Source organism: Paramacrobiotus metropolitanus, unplaced genomic scaffold, assembly GCF_019649055.1.
Source record: "Paramacrobiotus metropolitanus isolate TYO unplaced genomic scaffold, Prichtersi_v1.0 Parri_scaffold0000009, whole genome shotgun sequence".
NCBI lineage: Eukaryota > Metazoa > Tardigrada > Eutardigrada > Parachela > Macrobiotidae > Paramacrobiotus > Paramacrobiotus metropolitanus.
The window spans coordinates 2,140,993-2,150,000 of record NW_026570229.1 but is presented as its reverse complement, the minus strand read 5'-3'; the positions used below and the strand labels follow the sequence as shown (position 1 = coordinate 2,150,000).

The 9,008-nt window shown below is 42.2% G+C and overlaps 1 protein-coding gene, 1 long non-coding RNA gene, 3 other non-coding genes and 1 pseudogene across 6 annotated transcripts in view; 2 read left to right on the top strand and 4 right to left on the bottom strand.

The window, feature by feature from the left end:
• Positions 1–1,462, bottom strand: part of LOC129583126 (uncharacterized) — a 5,369-nt gene extending 3,907 nt beyond the window's left edge. For both annotated transcript variants that reach the window (XR_008689726.1, XM_055474843.1), the window contains exon 1: positions 941–1,462. The gene's annotated coding sequence lies outside the window, so the exon portion shown is untranslated. The remainder of the gene's footprint in view (positions 1–940) is intronic.
• A 4,831-nt stretch (positions 1,463–6,293) lies between these two features.
• LOC129583182 (5S ribosomal RNA) lies at positions 6,294–6,412 on the bottom strand (annotated as a pseudogene).
• A 165-nt stretch (positions 6,413–6,577) lies between these two features.
• On the bottom strand, positions 6,578–6,696 carry LOC129583154 (5S ribosomal RNA). The gene has a single exon (XR_008689739.1). It is a non-coding gene; the product is annotated as a 5S ribosomal RNA (ribosomal RNA).
• A 165-nt stretch (positions 6,697–6,861) lies between these two features.
• Positions 6,862–6,980, bottom strand: LOC129583153 (5S ribosomal RNA). The gene has a single exon (XR_008689738.1). It is a non-coding gene; the product is annotated as a 5S ribosomal RNA (ribosomal RNA).
• Positions 6,981–7,606: 626 nt separating this feature from the next.
• LOC129583076 (uncharacterized) lies at positions 7,607–8,633 on the top strand. Its single transcript, XR_008689719.1, has 2 exons — positions 7,607–7,995; positions 8,131–8,633. It is a non-coding gene; the product is annotated as an uncharacterized LOC129583076 (long non-coding RNA).
• A 223-nt stretch (positions 8,634–8,856) lies between these two features.
• On the top strand, positions 8,857–8,975 carry LOC129583174 (5S ribosomal RNA). Its single transcript, XR_008689758.1, has one exon. It is a non-coding gene; the product is annotated as a 5S ribosomal RNA (ribosomal RNA).
• Positions 8,976–9,008: the final 33 nt, after the last annotated feature.

The following is a 9,008-nucleotide window of genomic DNA, read 5'->3' as shown; positions in this document are numbered from 1 at the left end:
CCTTTTTCAGCCGTATCTCGGTTTCCAGTGGATAGCGCCCTGGTTTTACTACCGTAGTACGATATGTCTAAAAAAATTATTCCATCTGCCATGGTCAATGGGCGTGCCCGAAACAGAACTTAACAATAAATTCTACACTATGCTGTAGCCTATGGGCAGTGCACCGCATCGTACTTTATTACGTTACTGAACAATTTGTACAGCGCCAGTTTAACTTAAAAACTCGTTCAAAACTTTTATCTGTTAACTTTAACATGTTTAATCAAAAGTTTATTCAAAACTTTTATCTGTGGACGTCAAAAGATGCTCCATATCCACACATAGTTCTAACTTCTAGCGCTATGTATATTGCTATGGATGTAACAACCTTATGAAGTGCACTGCGATCATTATTTACCGTTTCTTTGTAGACATGGTACAGTTTACAGTTTTTTCAGTAGAAAACAATTTGCACTGTTTTTTCTTTGATTTGTTGGACGGGTACTTAAATAGTTAAATTACATAGCCTCGTACAGGTTGTTCAGTACTGTTACAATGAATGATGCGGTGCACTGGCCAAAGGCTACAGCATAGCGTAGAATTTATTGTTAAATTCTGTTTTGGCCACGCCCATGGACCATGGCAGATGGGATAATTTTTTTAACCATACTACGGTAGTATACTATCTTTTTACAAGAGAGGAGATTTTTCTGAATTTACACCCGGAAAATGTGCCCTGGTAAGATAATGCAAGAAAATTAACGAAATAACGAAATTAAAACAAAAATGCAGTAGGACTGGAGTTCAACAGGCGGTTACTAGCGTTGGTAACATGCAACTTGGTACAGCGAGCCTCGTAAAACATGCCTTTGCTTGCCGATTTCCAAAGAAGGGCGACAACACTGCGGTAACTGTTCTTAGACAAAACTTCACCTAACAATGTAATAAAAATGTCGCTCACCACACATAAACAGAAGAAAATGCATCCAGAAAAGGCAAAAGATGATCTAATGATCTACAACGCAGAACCCTTGGTAATCCTAAGGGCGGCCATCCATCCAAGTTCTAACCGGGACTGACGTGGGTTAGCTACAGTATATTCCAAAATCAACTGGGTTTGGCGTTCAGGTGTTTTATATGTATACGGTATATATATAATGTCGGATAGATTTGCCGGCATCCGACATCAGTTTAATTCCGGCAGTGACTGATGCACAGATAGGCTTACACTTAAACCTACTAAAAGTCTCAGCAACACTTGCAAAAGTAGAACTAACGTGCTAACTAACTCTGAAACGATATAGACTCCTTTTTTTGCACTAGTCAGAACGACAAACAGTTTCTATGGGATTTGACTGTGGCCGATAAGTTTCGGCAGACTTGTGCTGATCAGACGTCGGAACACTCTGGTTCTGCATCAGAAACGGCCGAATAGCGGACGTTCCCTAAATATGCAGGAGGAAAGTTAAAAGCAAGTTGCCAGTCTAGAGTGATCAAGACTGATACCGATATTAGCGATGACAGGAGAATTTATAGACTACGAGGAGCACTAGATACGAAATAACGAAATTAAAACAAAAATGCAGTAGGACTGGAGTACAACAGGCGGTTACTAGCGTTGGTAACATGCAACTTGGTACAGCGTTGGTACAGCTACAGCGTTGGTACAGCTAGGTACAACTTGGTACAGCTATCAAGATGAGAACAGGCGAATCACAGATAGCAGTAATTGAACAACCGCAGTGACGTAGGAGAAGGTGTACACTAATTATAGGTAAAGAACGTACGTACTAGCATCTATACACGTCACATGTGATATTTAAATTGCTGTTAATTTACGGCACATAGTGAAATGTTACTTTCAGACTTTCACCAAATACGAATGTACAGATAGTAGGCCGCAATTACCAAATTATCAGCCTTCCCGCGAAGCTCCTCCAGTACCTGGATCCCGCCCAAGAGGAGCGAAAAATGTGAAGGTAGATACAGAAGGTAGATAACCTTTGGCATCTAATTAAAAGCACGGCAAATAAAATTTATTACAAAATACAGTATGTATCTCAATTCGTGTGTGCAGTATTCTTACAGCAAACGGGCACTTTTAAATTCAGATACAGTATATGTACGACTACCAAAGAGAGAAAATAATCCATCAAGTTGGAGCTGCTGCTCGATCAACCGTTCCTAAATCACAAGCCACATTGTAGCCACCATGAACTTCGATACTGTAACGTTACGACAGTAAGTATTTAGCGCGAATTCCACCAGTCTCTTCTCTGCCGCTGGTACGTGAGTTGTTTATGTGATTGTGAGTTGATGCAATAAAGCATCTTCAGTGTTGGCCGACGTTCATAATTAATTACGGATTATAGCGTGGTAAACACGTATGCTCGTATCTTATTGACCTGCACATCTACCTACGACCGGAAGTCAGGAGTATTCAGCACAATTGCTTAGGGATTCCTGAAGGTTCGTATTCCTGATTAGTTCCACCCGTTCTTACTGTAACAGTTGATTTAAGAGTTTGCTCTACCGATTGAGTCGTGGCAGGGAAGTGGTAATCCTCGTACATTAACCTGTACTGAGACTTCTACACGACACATGTATAGTACGTAGCACAAGCGCATGCGAGTCTTTTGGCCCATGGTGTGATGGTGTTATTGTTGTGTTTAAAGAAATCGGTTGTATTTAAAGAAATCTGTTTGTTCGAACCGGCGAGTCTCGATCCATTTCGTTTTTGTTTCAGCGTTTAAGTCTAGAGATTTGGCGTGGCAATGCTCAGTTGGTCTTGGCCAACTACCGTCCCTTCACGCTCGAACTGGGATCCCTTTTTTATTTGATTTCTTGATATTGTTTTCGTGACGCTGCCCACTATACTCAAGCTTACAAGCAGCGATTTTTGGAGAAGGTATTCTGGGGAATACATGAAACATACCATTCTGTAGAAAAAAATCAGCTCTATTAAGTACTATTTTTTTCAACGGGGTAAGTATTGTCATTTTTTTGTAATAATTATGTAAAGTTAGTATTGCAAAACGTTCCATGACGTGTACCCGCGCACATCAATGATGCCGCCCATCGACGCAGCAGAGATACGGATCTTCGCTCAAATTTGAGCGCTGTCCTGCCTTTACCGCAGTTACTTTGGCGGCTTAAAACAATTTTGTGTTCCTTCTCGTTTTGCATCCACATGGAGTGCTGACGGGTTATAATATTGTTTACGTGCATTTGAGATGAAAGATCTTCAAATAGTAATTTTGTGAGTTCGTGGAACCAGAAACGAAAATTGTGCTGGGAAAAGATGTTCAATGCTCAGAAGATACAGCAAGCCATACACTCGCTCACGCTGAATCCCGAGATGATCTGGCAAACTGATAACCATGCGCTGCAGCATATCCGCGATCAGCGCTGGCGAAGATCGATATCTTCACATGCGCGATGGGCGGCATTTTTGATGTGCGCGCGTACACGTCACGGAGCGTTTTGCAATACTAACTTTACATAATTATTACAAAAAAATGACAATACTTACCCCGTTTAAAAAAATAGTACTTAAGGGCTCAGCATGTCACAGCGCAAAGGTCTTTACCACGCCTGCTTTGGATGCCATATCGCAAACCAGTCGCCGGTATGGTCAGCAGCGTCTTCGACTGAGCGCGACAAGCTAGCAGGACTGCAACGTAAAGCTCTGAAAACCATCACTGATTACAAGATGCCGGTAACTCCGGAACTGTATCAGAAGTTGGGTATTCTTCACATATTCGACCGATGGCGTCAGAGCGATGCGGTGTGGCTGTTCAAGTTCTGGAACAAAGATCAGTTCTCGCTTCCGGCATACCTCCTGGACATGATTCAAGCAAAAGATAATACCATGAGCTACAATTTGCGGAAGCCGGCCCGGATCAATGCTATGCGGGCGAAGAAAGTTATCGGAGGGTGGACTATGGAAATGCGACTAAAGCGTCTTCTTGATAAAATCCTTGCTGTTAATCCTAGAATTCTCGAAGCTAGTTCTGTACCTTCTTTTAAATTTGTACTCAAATCTGTTAAGCTGTCCTAAATGTTTTTGTTAGCAGAAAAATGTTTTTGTTCGACCAGACTTGAAGTCCTCTTGGGGTTGTCTGCTCTTGTGCCGTAATAATAATAATAATAATAGAGCTGATTTTTCTCTACAGAATGGTATGTTTCATGTATTCCCCAGAATACCTTCTCCAAAAATCGCTGCTTGTTAATAAAAACTATTTTAGCACAAGCTACAGCAAAAAGCAGCAAAAGTACAACAGTATCTGGAAACTGTTGTTAGTCGTATGCACGATGTTGCTGGCTCAAGTAGAAAGTGACAGTCCAGCGTTGCGTCACCAATAGGATATCTGTGTTCGGTGAAATTACGATGGTTTCATCAAAGCCGCGGTAATTTTTAAAAAATATTCCCGAAGCGAAGGCGGAAAGAAGCGATTGATGGGATTTTTAGCGGCCCGTTGCTCATCGCGTGCCTTCTTAGCAAAACCCGGAACTCCACAACCTTCATAGGTTTTCCCGGTCATTGGCGCCATCGTATTCACTAATCCGCTCACGTCTGGCTGCGGTACACCACTACTGTAGTTCCCACACGTGAAATAGTCAGTTGAATCACGACAGTCGGCCAGCCCCGGCCGTAGTGCAGTGTAATAACGGGGCATCTTGAGGTACCACTCCATAGATTGTCCATGGACGGACAGCGGCACAGGATATCCGCTGGACACAGCGGATTCCACTGAATATCCAAAACGGGCGAAGATCCTGCAGAGCAAGGCTGTACAAGAGCTGGTTGTCGATGCCGGTCAGGTGGTTTCCCCATAAATACACGTGTTCAACGGCTGGCATGGTGAAGAAATGGCTGAAGTAGATGCGGTGAATGTTGTTCCGGGTTAGTGAAATTGACTGCAAAAGTATTTAACAAAGTTTATCTGTGTAAGGTTCCAATATGATGGCTGGAAGAACAGGCTATCAGAAACCAGGGAATTATTGCAAAAACCGTGAATCACCTTTACGGTTTGTATAACGCTGATCGGATGTTATCGTGATTTTTAAATTTATTTGCCGGAAAGGACGGATTCTACAGTAAGTAGCCTAGAAGTTATTGGTAAAACCGTAGTTGATTACGGTTTATACTACGCTAATCGAGGCAACAGTTTAGTGCACCGGTTTTGTATGCTTACTTTAAGGCTGCCAGCCAACGGTTCAAATATCGTCCAATCCAGCGTTGTAAACTCATTGCCCTCAAATTTGATGGTATTGAGCCGTGATGGGTTTAAGATCCTGATATTCTACTGGGAGCGCGCAGGGACGTAAAAGCGTCCACTGTAATCGTCAATATACGATTATTCGTAAGTCTTAGATAGTCCAGGCAAAAAACCGGCAAAGGTCTCTTTGTAATGGCCGGTAGATGGACAGTATGGAGAGTGAGTTGTTTCAATGTCGGTTTAAAATTACTGAGGAAGCGGCCAACCGGGAACGGCCGGTCGTGGGGAATCCAGAAATCGTGCAGTTCAAGCGCGGTTAGGTTCTGGTAATACGGCAAAGCGAATGTCTCCCGTACACAGCTCGGTGCGCATTTTATTGGGCGTACAGTCCGGTCGATATAAAATCTCCGAAGTGCAAGTGCGTGACATCGGACGGTACAACGGTGAAGTTGACGGCAGGCTGGTTACATGAGCAATAATCCCATTTGGTGCTGCAAGTTCCGAACACCAGATTGTTGCAGTGTTTGGAGTCGGAAGCCGAGTAGTACACTACAGATCCCAGTGGCAAAAAATCTAAACCGGTAAGAAACGGCGGCCAAGCGGTAACCGGAATGATTGACAGTATTACGGTCACGGCGGACACAAGCCAGAATCTCCGGTTACTGGGGTTAGTACTAGTAAGATTCTTCATTTCTGCACAGGGGAATAAAATTTTGCTGCTTGGGTCAGCGTCTAGCTCACCGATGTGCAATTTGCGTTTGGTCGATCCGACGGTGAAAAAAAGCTTTTGTCTGTTTCTGCACAAGTATTATATAGTCTGTACTTAGTTATAATAATCGGTTTGCGGCAGATCGATTTAATATTGAATGATGAGCAGCATCATTCGCCAACGTCAAACATCCTGGTTCAGTATATTTGCGGTTGCAGCGTTAATGAACGACACGATCACATTGGGTTAAATGACTAATTTTCCACTTCACAGTTGGCAAGATTTCTGAGTTTCGAACCTACAACTTCCGCAAAACAATTATGAGTAAAATTCCGCATCTACCTGAGAGCAAAGAACTCTACTGAGTAGTTAAAAAGGCAAAAAGTCTGCAACACCCGGTGTTCCCAAGCGGTCACCCATCCAAGTACTAATCGGGCCCGATGGAGGTTATCTTCCGGGATCGAACGGGATCGGGAGTTTTCTACGTGGTATGGTCGTAGACAAATGCATAGATATTTGTAATGCCGGTTCTGATGCCGAATCAGCCCGGCACAATTAATAAAAAGCCATTTTAATTAAACACATTTGTGTGAATAATTAACAAAATATAAATAAAATAAATATAGTTTGCTATTAAACCAAAAAGCCGTCTATTTAAAAGGCAAAAAGTCTACAACACCCGGTGTTCCCAAGCGGTCACCCATCCAAGTACTAACCGGGCCCGACGTAGGTTATCTTCCGAGATCGAACGGGATCGGGAGTTTTCTACGTGGTATGGTCGTAGACAAATGCATAGATATTTGTAATGCCGCTTCTGATGCCGAATCAACCCGGCACAATTAATAAAAAGCCATTTTAATTAAATACATTTGGGTGAATAATTAACAAAATATAAATAAAATAAATATAGTTTGCTATTAAACCAAAAAGCCGTCTATTTAAAAGGCAAAAAGTCTACAACACCCGGTGTTCCCAAGCGGTCACCCATCCAAGTACTAACCGGGCCCGACGTAGGTTATCTTCCGAGATCGAACGGGATCGGGAGTTTTCTACGTGGTATGGTCGTAGACGAATGCTTAGATATTTATAACGCCGGTTGGGATACCCAACCAAGCCGGTACCAACACCACTTTTTCCCCTTCTTGATAAATAATGCCGCTGGATTTTGCAACGGTACCGTGAGTTTGTTTTTGATATGGCACATCATGATTGGCGCACAAGTTGCACAATCATGCGGTCTGATCAAATTTAATATTCGTATGTGCACTGGTGAATAATAATTATCAGTATTATGTTTTTTAAAAATTTTGTTGAAGTTGTTGCTTTTTTGCTTAAATGCATTAGTACTTGTATCAAAATAATCGGTACTCTTCGCACTTCGTTGCACTTTAGAGATGTATTTGCAGAATGCTGTATTTTTATTAAGATATTCTTAATATCTGATGCTGTATAGTGTAACACAGGCGATCTTGCTAATATAACGAATTCCCGACGAAATTATAAACGTTTTAGTTTAAGTAAAACAATTATCGGGCACATGCACCGACGGCGTATATAGCATTGCATCACATTATCATAACCACACGACTGCATCAGAGCTAGACACCGCTATCCGCTGGCTGCACTTTATTGCTTATCTACACAGGTGGCGTTCTTGACGTGACATTGAAATCATATGAGCGGCTAAATTTACAAATCAATGTAAACACGGTACGCGTACTTACCGCGTTTGCGCGAAACTCTCTTCCTGGAACCAGCTGAAGTAATAGGTATCGATTGCATATATTGCACCGCGGCAGCCGGCAAAGTACGACCAGAATGACGTTTTCGGTCGGTACTGCGCCGCGTGGGAACTTTCCAGAATGTTTTGATGCATCACAAGACGTATACTCGTTTGTGTGTTGCTGACTCCGGGAATAATATTCTTTGGCAGTGCGTTCTCCGTAACTAGTCTCATTTCACAAACGTTTGAAATTTGTTTAACTTTAACTACAGTGCAATAAGCTACAGTCTCAACTTGCAAATAGCCTTTATTCGAACTTGGAACAGTTCTTATTACCTTGGAATATCGGTTGAAAAGAAATCGTAAGTACCTAAATGTATAAGACAGTTTGAGAACTGAATGCCGTAATATACACAAAAATCTAGCTATATACGTAAAATTAAACGAGGCGTAATAATTATACTTTTATTCGTTGCTTATAAGATGGTTTAACGTAGAATCACAATGGACCGGGATGCACGAGTTAATATCAACGAGCGGGACGATTTACGCCGCGCCTCCACAACATCGGAGGAGAGCTTCTGGGATCATCCCATCCAGTCTATCCGGGAGACCATCGGTCACGCAATGGACGCCGTGATGCCGCATATGGATCGTGGGGAGCGTCCGAACGACGAAGAAGCAGCATCACCCGACGAAAACATCAGCGTGGTTATGACGTAATTGTATGGGACACCAACGACGCTAATGTGTGATGTACAGATAAATAGCATTCGGTGTGATTATGCGGGGTTAATTCATTTTGCTTTAATTCAGTAATACTTGCACGTCAATGCTGTTCTGGACCTTACGGTTAGAAGTTTTCGGGATACGGAAATGTATCAGTGTACAGTTGCTGCATATTGCAGAATTTTTGTCTTTTCCTCGGTGGTGCGTACCATTCAGCGTGCATTGGTTTTATTATGGTAAATTACCAAAATAAATTCCAAAAAATCTGCAATATTACGAGTATATTAATGTGAATAGAAGTGTGAGTATGAAAGCAACACTGGCTGAGATAGTGTTGATGTCAGATTTTTAAGAGTTCTACTGAAGTACTCAATTAACAACGAACCCATTACAGCAACAGGCACAAAATTAAAATAAATGATTTTCAAATGCTGCTGATTAGACTCGACATCACAACCGGCGTTATATTTATACTCGTAAAAACCTTAGCATTCGTCTACGACCATACCACGTAGAAAACTCCCGATCTCGTTCGATCTCGGAAGATAACCTACGTTGGGCCCAGTTAGTACTTGGATGGGTGACCGCTTGGGAACAGCGGGTGTTGTAGACTTTTTGCCTTTTTAACTAGACGGCTTTTTGGCCT